At 36.5% G+C, this 10,722-nt stretch overlaps 1 non-coding gene across 1 annotated transcript; it reads left to right on the top strand.

Annotated features, from left to right (window-relative positions):
- The first annotated feature begins 6,005 nt into the window (after nt 1-6,005).
- On the top strand, nt 6,006-6,124 carry LOC127693092 (5S ribosomal RNA). The gene has a single exon (XR_007979574.1). It is a non-coding gene; the product is annotated as a 5S ribosomal RNA (ribosomal RNA).
- The last annotated feature ends 4,598 nt before the right edge of the window (nt 6,125-10,722 follow it).

Below are 10,722 nucleotides of genomic sequence, written 5' to 3'. Positions count from 1 at the left end.
TTTATTTGTTTGCCATTATCTACCAAAATCAGAACTTTAAATGGAAAATGTATTATACATTTGAATAAGTTTCTTATATCCTTTATGATTATAAAATTTATATGTACAGTGTAAAATAATTAAAACTCAGAAAGCTATGAATAGAAAATAGGTTTTCATCACCTAGTGCTAATAACTATAATAAATTTATTTTTGTTTATATATATTTCATAATTTAGATTTTTTACATTAAAATGGATAAAAAGCATACTTTACATAATAACCTTCATTTCAATATTAAATTTAATATGTATCATAAAATTACAATATTTACGAAATGTGTTTTTAACAGGTTTACAATATTGTTTTGAGTCTATTTTCTAGAAATTTTAGATAGTTATTAACTTTTCATTATTTAATAGTTTAATATGTATTTTATACATTAATATTTGAACTATCTCTGTGTATAACATTTATTTCAAAATAAGAAATATTTATTCTATAATTTTCTTGTAAACTGTTATGAGTGGTTTGTTCAATATCTTCTAAACATTGGACAGAAGTATTCCAGAATGCTATATAAAGAATTTACGGCTGCCAGTTTAGAATATAATTAGCTATATCTCTAGTTTGTATTAAAAGGATACTTTATGTATATTTTCTATTGTTTGGGTGTTGAATGTCACCCCAAAGACTCAATTCTTTGTTTCTATAGTGTGGTACTATAAAAGTCCTTAAGAACTGGGGCCTAGTGGGAGGTTTGTAGGTCCCTGGCACACGCACACCCTTGGAGGAGATGGAGACCCTTTTCCTTTCTATCTTTTGCTTTCTTCCAGGAGATAGGCAGTTTTTCAGTTCTAGACACTAATGCCATGTCATGTTGTCTTGTCTTCAATTCATAGACTCAGATTAAGTCTTTGGAACAACAAACCAAAATAAACCCATTATCTTCATTCTTATATTGCTTCAGGTATTGGCTTTAGAAAATTATGACAGTTGTTTTACTACATCACATTAAAATCACTTTAGGTAAGTGTTAGAAGAGATAGCTATTATATTTTGGTCAAAATTGTGCTGCTTAAGCATATATTTGACAAATTAATCTGAGAAATGTTGAAAATAGTGCTTACTCCACTTTACTGATGCACCCCAGATGTCTGCCAGTCTAGAAAACCATACAGAAACAAAGCGAAACGGCACAGCCTAAGGTATTTTGAAATAATTGTGATGTTTACATAAGGAGTAACCATAAACTTCATGTTTGTGCTTCTAATTGTGATCAAATGATTTACCTCTTTTAAAAAATTGAAGCAGAATCAGTGATCAGAGCTCATAGCTCACAGGGCACATGTGTGGTTGTCTTTCTTCTTTAATTGAAGTGCATGGATAAAGGGTGGTTTTAGTGTAAATAGTTCTGGCCACTGTTTAGTTTTTGTCAACTTGATACAAACCTAAAAATACCTGGAACAAGGTAGTTTTAATTATAATTTAACCTCTATCATATTGGCCTATGAGTAAATCTATGGTCTGTTTTCTTGATTAATGATTAATGTGGGAGGATTCTGGCCACTTAGGCTGCCCCATTGTTCCGGAGGTGATCCTGGGATGTATAAGAAAGCAGACTGGGCAAGACAGAGCAGAATCTAGGAAGCAGCATTTACAAATGGTTTCTGTTTTAGTTTTTGCCTTCATGTTCTTGCTTTCTGGAATTTCTTTCATGACAAACTGTAACCAGATATGAGCCTTCATGTCTTATCCTTTCAGTGATACCTCCCTACTGGCATACAGTTTGTCAGTCCAGTTCTGTCACCAGTCCCTGGTCACTGTATGCCATAAGCTTTTATAATAGATCATAGTGACTTTTGACTTCAATAATTTAATCCTTAATTGCTTTTATTGATTTTGATGTATCATATAGACCCTGCGGTTCTGTGTACCTTCTTGGAGCCTTTTTAAATGTTCTACTTTGATATTAACTGCACATGTATCTTTCTCCAACTGCCCCAAGATTATTACAGAGTGGTTCAATTTTCTCTACCTCCTAACCCCAAGAAGAATACTTTCTTCCTTTCTGTACCCAAAAAAGGATCTTCTAAGCCACACAAAACTATCCTTGGCTACCTAAGTATGCTTTTTGAACCCATATATTGTAGTACTCTCTCTATCCCAGTAAGATTTGACTTCAGTACTGCACTACATTTGTGTTCCATCATTCCTCTTTTATTTCAGGTAAATTTGACTTCATCTTTTGAATCAAGATTAACAAAAGCCTTATCACTGAAATCAGCCTTTGTAGATGAGAATGAAACAAATATCTCGTGCCTCATTTTGAAGTTTGTTGTCTATAACACTTCAGTGGAGCACTTCAGTGGAGCAATCACACCAGGGTAAACATGAAATACACCACAAAGATATATTTACTTCAGTGGCCAACATTATTGTCTAACAAGAGTCCTTGTGTTGAAGTAGACCTCTGCATTGATAAGAACCATCTTAATTCTTAACAGATTTACCAGTGGTCAAAGATGATTTTGTAATCATTAAAATATCCATGAAATGAAAGTCTCATAGGGAGAAGATTGAGAATTAAAGAGTTATTAGGCCTTGCTTAGGACAAGACCAGTAAGTCAGACACCTAGGAGTTCAGTTTTTAAGGAATATGCAAATGACCTGAGTCATAGCATCCACACTGGAAACCAAGTCTGATGGGTTTTAATATTCCAAGGCATTCTCTAAAACTCTGCATGCTCTAGGAATTTTTAAGGACTCAAAGTGGTATATAGCCTGGATAAATATATCTTCTTATGGTTTCCTGGAGCTAGTTGAATTATAAGTGAACTGTTCAACTCTTCATAGACAAGATTGTTAGTATGTATGTCATAGAAATACTTCAAGAGATGAAAGGGAGTCAGGAAGAATTCACAAATACAAACAGCAGGGGGAATGTTGAACAGCTTTTGAAGCAACAAGCCTGTTTAGAATGATGGCCCATGTTTAGTGTGCAAACAATACTCCTTAAACTTGCTCAAAAGTTGTGTGAACTAGAAGTAAGTGCCCAATTCTGAGTCAAGCAAAAGGTTTCTTTTTTTCATTTATGAAAAACTATAAGTTCTGGAATAAAGGATCAGGGGGATATATAGATAGCATGTAAAAGGCCTAGATTTAAGTTAATTTAAGCCACATGAGTATTTGCAATATGATTACATAATAATAGTTAGTAGTGTGCTTGTCATATGAAATTAGTATAAAAACTACAAGATTTTGCTCACTTTACATAATTTTTATGTTTTAGAACATGTATGGTTGGTGTGAAATAACTTCTATAGGTTTTTTATTAGATATATTCTTTACTTACATTTCAAATGTTGTCGCCTTTCCTGGTTCCCCCCTTCCTGAAAACCCCCTATACCTTCCCCCCTCCCCCTGCTCACCAATCCACCGACTCCTGCTTTTCTGTCCTGGTAGGGGCAACGAACTTTTTCAGGACCAAAGATCTCTCTCTCCTCCCTTTGATGTCCAACAAGGGCATCCTCTGCTACACATGCAGCTGGAGCCATGGGTCCCTCCATGTGTACTCTTTGGTTGGCCGTTTAGTCCCTGGGTGCTCTGGGAGTACTGGGTGGTTCATAATGTTCCTCCTATGGGGCTGCAAACCCTTTAGCTCCTTGGGTCCTTTCTCTACCTTTTATTGGTTTTAACAATGGCACACTGTTCTATAAAAATTGACACAATATTTCTCTGAAGCACAGCTGAGACAAAGCATTGGATAAAACAGTATTGTCAATCATGTCGCCCTATTTTCTTCAACCAAATATGAATGCAGACTTTTCTTCAGGAAGCCTGAAGTAAATGTTGGAAAACTTGGTGATCTTTTGTTATTCGATTAGGAGACAACCTCCCTGAGAATCACCCCAATATCCTGAGAATTGCTTAGGCCCTAAGAGTCTTTGTTGCTTGGTGACTAGAAATCATTCATGTGAAAGAGACTTTTTGTACTTTGCATTCTCCACCAATAGAATCTATTCCTAAGTTTATCATAGATTCTTCCTTTAGGTCAGAGCCCTTAGCCTGGTTTTCCTGCCAATAGAACTCATTCTTTTGTAAAACTTAAAGGCACTTTGCTACCTTGCTGTGGTGTTTCTTTGTAGCCAATCTTATAGTTTTATCATGATACTTGTCATGTAGAAATGCTTTTCCGACTTTTTACTATGCTTAAATATGTGAATGAACCACAAGGTCCATCCCTGGCAGATTTTGATTTAGTGCCTGCAAAGATGGTATTGACCTGAGTCTCAGTTTTCACTTCATGCAGATTCTCTCCCTTCAGGCCATCAGAAACTGATAGTTGGCAAAGCTCCGTGATCAATGCACCTAAATATATTTACAGGCGACTGTTCTTCCAAATATTGCTGAGGCAAAAATAGATGCAGACCGAGGCTGAGAAAAGGAAATAGTATGTCACCCTTCAATGCTTCCACTCCCCTACAGAGGAGTCTTGCTGTTAGCTAGATTCAGCTGTAAGGTAAGCTGGATTCAGACACAGGCTTTTTACACACTTCTGAGAAAGCCAAGGGGCTGCCTTGACATGAGAACAAGAAAGGATGAAAATGCACCTTTTGAGATTTGATTTCCTTGTATTGTCCTGGAGATTGTATCTACAGTCTTGCATAACCTACACAGAGGTCCTTCCCATATAGGACCTTGTGAATATTTTCCTGGATGCAGGGTATGCAGGGACTCCAAGGGCATGAGGCCTGGAAGACTGGTATCTTATATTCGGAGAAATCATGCAGAGGCAACTGATAAAATTGTGTAGAGTCAGAGTGTCTACAAACATTCCCCAGGAGATTTCTCCAGTGAAAATATTTTCTTCTGCTTTTGATCTCTAAGCAAAGCATCAAAAGACATACTATTAGCATTTTGTCTAAGCTCCACCCCACAGTGATCGGGCAACAGCCAGGCATGCTCTGGCCCACAATTATTTGGCAATAGCCAGGTAAGCCTGGGTCACTATGAAAGGGGCTGCTTGCCCCTCCTCACTCTCGCTCCTCTCTTGCTCTTGCTGTTGCTTTCCTGTTCTCGATCTCTCTCCATTCCCTTCCCCCTCTCTCTTCAGGTGCTCATGGACTGCCTCTACTTTTCTACTCTCTCTCTCTCTCTCTCTCTCCCTCTCCCTCTCTCTCTCTCTGCCTTTCTCTGCATCTACTACCCTCTTGACTCCCCTCCCCACGCCCTGAGTAAACTTTACTCTATACTATACTTCATCCTGTGGCTGGTCCCTCAGGTGGAACGGATGCGTCAGCACAGTTCTGCAGAGGCACCTTCTTCCGCCATACCTGACAATACCTCCACCAAAATATATCACCTCCCTCTTTATCTTTTTATAATCATATCACATATAGTCAGGCAAAAGAAGGGAACATTTTGTTTGGTTTACTTTGTAGGTGTACTCAATGCTATCATAGACAAAAATGTGTCTGGTGCTTCTTGTTTTCCCTCTATCAGTTTGGGAGTTTACACATTGATCAGCTTCTGAACTTATGTAGTTGAAGGAGACACAAGCTCATTTCTCTACCCTCTGAGTATTAAGGTCAGGTTTAGAAAGTCCACATGAAGCCTTATTCTTCTAATAACAGAGTGCTTGTCAATTAGATGTTGATCTGTTAACAGCAAATTCTTGAAGAAAAAAAACTAACTTGTTACCTCTTTGTGGACCTCAAATTTTGAAAAAAAAAAAAGACCATTGAAGAAGCTATGATAACCTTTTTCAAAGCAGACATTCTGTGCCAAAAGGCTCATCTATATGGTAGATCCACTTCCCTATAGGTAGGCAGGGCTCCCATGACAGATCAGCCAGTATAGTAGTTCTTATATGATGGGTCAAGTGAAGTCAGGGGACAACTTCATTGATAGATGAAAGGAAGGGATTAATATTAGAATATCCTAATATCTAAGTACATGTTCTACTACACTATATCAGATGGATCTCAGGGTTTTGTGTAGAAGGGATTAGAACTCCATGAACAATCTACAGCCATACCACCCTGAACGCGCCCGATCTTGTCTGATCTCGGAAGCTAAGCAGGGTCAGGCCTGGTTAGTACTTGGATGGGAGACCGCCTGGGAATACCGGGTACTGTAGGCTTTAAAAAAAAATAAAAATAAAAAAAAATAAATTAAAAAAAATGAAGTCACTTCTGATTGCCCCCAAAGAAGCCAACCAGTGATGTCTTTGCAGTTTGATGATTTTTGGCAATTCTGGCTCAGCAGAGATGACCTAAACTTACAAGTGCTAATTGCTACCTGATTGGCATTCTGAAAAAAAAATGATACTATGATTCTCTATACCAAACTATCTTCTTGATTATAATTAGTTTTCAACAGAGGACTACTGTCAGAGTGGAAAAATTCAGTTCCTGAGCTTGATGCCCTTAGCTCTCTCATGGGAACACAGGAAGGATAGCTCCATAGAACATGTTTTTGTATGGGAACAAATAGATCTTCAGTCAAAGAGAATTAATGTAGATTTTCAGTTCTGGTCATGGTGTATCTTTATAAGAGCTGTCATTTAACTAAATGTATACTTCTTGTTCTAGTGTTTAGATAAATGTGATTGCTTGCTTGTATACTCTTATTTTGCTTTCTCCTCTCTTACTGAGGACCCCCTTACTTGGGAATAGTGCCACCTGCAGTGAGTTGGGTCTTCCTATAAATTGATTAACAATTAAAACTCTTCCTTACAGACATGTCCAAAGACCAATCTGGTTTAGATAATTTCTTACCAAGACTTTTCCCAGGTGATTCTAGGTTTTTAAAAAGGTGATGGTTAAACTCATCAGTATAGAGAAAATCATGAAGACACGTCAGTAATTGTGCCAGTTTGTGTATATAGAGATGTTTCTAAAATAATGTAATTTTGGTGCTGAAACAAAGACCCTCTCAGCCTATCAAAGAAAATCACCCTAGCTGTAGGATAAGAAATAGAGATAAAAATATGCTTCTCACTGGGTCCACATAAGAGATATACTTGGCACATCTAGAAGAAAGGGACTGGATTTCCATGGCTATGGACCACAAAGCTTCTATCTGAAACTGCCAAGCAATTCTGACTTTTCTTTTGTTGACAAAGAACATCGGGAGGCCTAAGGACCATCAACACCAACAGATGAAGGTCTAGCAATGGAAGAAAGACATATGAATTGCATGGAATTCTAACAGGCTGGAGGCAGAGAATTGCATCCTGCCATCTTCTCTCTCTGTGCTAATTCTTTATGCAAGCAACTCTAGGATGCAAACACATATGGCTTCTGAGGATTATCTCTTGAACAAGTTTTGTAATGCATGTGCTGAATTTTGTTTGATTCCTCTTGAAAGAGCAAAATGATGTGTTATTGAGGGTAAATTAAGTAATTTAATTTTCCATAAGCATTACAATAATTTACAAGTAAATTATGCATTTTTTGTGAGAGCCACTGTTAGCTATCCTGAGAAAAGTTTAACTGTCTTTCCTAATCAATAAAGGATCATTATGAATGAGTATATACAGCAGTAATATAAGGATTATTGCAGACATTGTCTGTCTAAGTCAGGCCATTTACAGCAAAAGAAAAAAGATTTAGAGAAAGGAAAAATGCAAAATACATAGTTCAATAATACAAATAAAGTAAAGTAAATAATACAAAAATGCAAAAACATAGCAGCTCTATGAATTTAAGTGAATGGTTACTTAGGCTTTATTTCCACAAAAAGCGGGGCTAGGAAAATATTACTTTATGTCTAATTTTTTTGAACTCATTTGTGGGTATACATATATATATATATATATATATATATATATATATATATATATATATATATATATATACAATTTTCTTAAAGTAAGAATTCATTGAGGTAGCCTGAAGTACATTTTTAGAGACCAGTAAAATGCTCTAAGGACACAGTTCTGTGTTAGTTACTCTTATGACTCAAATGTGACAAGATCCCGTGGGGGCATGTGTTTGAGTGCCTAGTCTCCAGCTAGTGGCACTATCTTGGGAGACTATGAAACTTTTGGGACATTGAGGGAAAGGGGCCTAGCATATGTAGGACATTAGGGATGTATATTTGTGTGTGTGTGTGAGTGTGTGTGTGTTATCTCTTGGTCTTCAGTACCTCCTTATCACCTTGAAACATACTTTATCATGATCACTGAGTTAAAATCATTTAGATAGTTGGATTTTTTCCTCTCTGTGTGATTATTTAAGTAAAACATTCTGTATCTTTTCTGAAAGTATTTTGCCACAATTTTGCCATGTTTTTCCTCCTGGAACTCGGACTCTTCTTCAGTTTGGACATGAATATTTAGACCTTAGAATATAGAAAGTGATGTCTCACTAGAGCAGCTATCCACATTCCTCTCACTGCCTGCTTTCAGGAGATGATGAAGTGGAAAGAGCCTCACCCTGGTTGCCCAACTGTGTTATTTAGATGATATTTTCTATTCCTTCCATACATATTTGGCTATTGTAATAATCCTATTGTTATCACTAAACTTTCCCCATTGTTTCAGATATTTAACTTTACCCCCAAACCACTATCATTTTGGGGTTTCATTTAATCTCCATTGCTATCAAAATACTGGATCTGTATCATCACCTTGTATTGGCCATGAGATATATTTAGCAATTCTTGATAAGGTGACTGCCTCTTTGACACAGAACATAGACAACTAGTTGTGTTTCTGTCACATTCTATTTACCATGACCCTTACTCTGAGCTTTTGATCTTCAGGTCCATCTTCAGTGATCTCTCTTCTATGCATTTTCCAAAGTTTTAATAACAATACAAGCAGGTGATTACTTCTAAGTAATAAGATTGTTACCAGACACTTAATCCTCTATTGCAGGAAAGCATCTCTAAATCAATAAATTTTCTCTTGTGAACTGTCTCCAAGAACCAATACTTTCAAAAAACAAGCCTATAGTTCAATTACTCTTAGGACAAGCTGGTTAGCTCCTGCAGCTTCTGAGATACAATCCCTTCTTTCTTAGATAAGACCTTCCTGATAAATGTCAGAACTCACTACTACCTATTGGTCTATATCAGAGAGATAAGTATGGACAGCAGAAATAAGGAGTATGTGTACAAAGAGTAGATCTTTGACTTTAAGTGCTATAATGGTGCATTCTAGCCTTTAACAAGAAAGAGAAGGTACAGAGATTTTAGAGCTCTTTAGCATCCTGGGAATCTAGCTAAATTATTTTAACCTTAAGATTGAGTCAGAGCTCTGCTCTTTCCCATCAATCTGATTTTGGCATTTAAAGCTTTCTGAATTATAGAACTCTGAATTATGAAGCTCTTATGATTTTAATTAATTAATTAATGTAATTAATTTAATCAATTAATGTATTTTTATGTATACATGTTGGAGTTGGTGCCTATGTCTTTGTAGAGATAGGAAAGTGCTCTATCACAGAGCCACATGCCCAGACTCTTACTACATGGCCTGAGATTGATCATAGATTTTTTGGTCTTTTAGTAGGGAAGACAACATTTGCTTTGTGTCAAGTGATAAATGTGATAAAAGCCAGCTATCAACTTTACCTTCTCATGGTGGTTTCTTTTTGTCTTGTTTTTGTGTTTTTTTGTTGTTTGTTTATTTTGTTTATTTTTGGTTTTCTCTGCACAATGATTGCAAATTCTTTGACTTAATTCTATGAGCCTTATAGTTTCCACCTTCTGGAAAGATCTCAAATATCACATTGTTATCTTTCTGAATGTATTCCTTGCCATTGGTATCCCATTCTATTTTACTAATAAAGAAGTTCCTAGTAAATTCATTGTAGCAGGTTGCCTGTATTATTCTTACTGAATTTAAGAGTAGTTTTTGTATTTTTAGACATCTGACTGGGATGACTTATGGTCAGGGAACATTTATAGTTAGTACCCTCAGACTACTCTCAGACTACAGTGTTATGAAGGGCTCTTCAGGAAGTCAACCCTGAATCTGAGATTTATTTCCATGGAAGTATTTGCAGAACATATCTAGAGTCATTTATAATGGAATGGCAAGTGAGATAGACAGAGGAAAATGAGTGCTGTATCTCAAATTGTACTTTAAGAGAAGGAAGGTTCTCAGGTTTCAGTTCTGCAGTGAATCTTCAGTAGTGGGCTCATCTAGGGACGGTATGTGGCCTTGGGTGAAGACATTATTTTAGCCTAGGAAAACTCCTTGGGTGTAACTCAGCTCAGATCCATTTTCAGCATCTGGGAAAGGCAAACCCTGAGTCCTTAGTAGCAAGTAGCATGACACAGATTCTCCAAAAGAACATCAAGCTGAGAAATGAATAATTGCAAATTCTTAGAAAAAGCCCATCAGTAGTGAGAAGAAAGGCTTAGAAGAGTTGATACCACATTTTAAAGGACACACTAATGTCACCATAGTTGCATATTTATATGTGAAATACACACACACACACACACACACACACACACACACATCATAGAGTAATTCTGAGTTTGGGTGAAAAAGGAAAATATAGAAAAGAGCAGTCTATAACTGAATGCTACTTTGCCAAGAGATTTCTATTTTAATTTTTACACAATTACTATGATTCCATTATGCCATTTTCCATTCGTGAAAGCACACAATCCTTGGGGCAATCTGCAAGCTGAAACAAAAGGTAGATGCTTTCTGACTTAGTAATATGAGATTAAACAAATTGAGATTCTTATGCAATTGTTATATGCACTAGAATATGG

The sequence above is a fragment of the Apodemus sylvaticus genome, chromosome 9 (assembly GCF_947179515.1).
Source record: "Apodemus sylvaticus chromosome 9, mApoSyl1.1, whole genome shotgun sequence".
In the NCBI taxonomy this organism is placed as follows: Eukaryota; Metazoa; Chordata; class Mammalia; order Rodentia; family Muridae; genus Apodemus; species Apodemus sylvaticus.
The sequence above is the reverse complement of the archived record's forward strand: the minus strand, read 5'-3'. Positions and strand labels throughout refer to the sequence as shown.